Source organism: Myotis davidii, unplaced genomic scaffold (genome assembly GCF_000327345.1).
Source record: "Myotis davidii unplaced genomic scaffold, ASM32734v1 scaffold2033, whole genome shotgun sequence".
In the NCBI taxonomy this organism is placed as follows: domain Eukaryota; kingdom Metazoa; phylum Chordata; class Mammalia; order Chiroptera; family Vespertilionidae; genus Myotis; species Myotis davidii.
The window spans coordinates 26,193-26,610 of record NW_006284435.1 but is presented as its reverse complement, the minus strand read 5'-3'; the positions used below and the strand labels follow the sequence as shown (position 1 = coordinate 26,610).

General features: G+C 45.7%; 1 protein-coding gene across 1 annotated transcript in view; it reads right to left on the bottom strand.

Annotated features, from left to right (window-relative positions):
* The window catches only part of LOC102756718 (cytochrome P450 4V2), a gene marked incomplete at its 5' end in the record, with an annotated part of 27,506 nt that overhangs the window by 19,900 nt on the left and 7,188 nt on the right, over window positions 1-418 (bottom strand). The gene's annotated exons all lie outside the window — the stretch shown is intronic.

The following is a 418-nucleotide window of genomic DNA, read 5'->3' as shown; positions in this document are numbered from 1 at the left end:
TCTGTCCTCTTCCACCAGACATGCTTTGGTGGAAATGTGAAGCACACCGAGGGCCTGTCGGTGCACCCCAATGTTAATTGCAGCATTCCTCACAATAGCCAGGATATGGAAGCAACCTTAGGTGTCCATCGATGGATGAATGGGTAAAGAAGATGTGATAATATTGGCCCAGCTGGCATGGCTCTGCAGTTGAGCAGTGACCCAGTCAGGACATAGGCCCGCGTTGCAGGCTTGACCCCCAGTGTGGGCCATGCAGAAGGCAGCCAATCGACGATTCTCTCTCATTACTGTTGTTTCTGTCTCTCCCCTCTCCCTTCCACTCTGAAATTAATAAAACATATATTTTTTAAAAGATAAAATATTGTCATTTGTGATAACATGAATGGATCTTACGGGTATTATGGTAAGTGAAATAAGC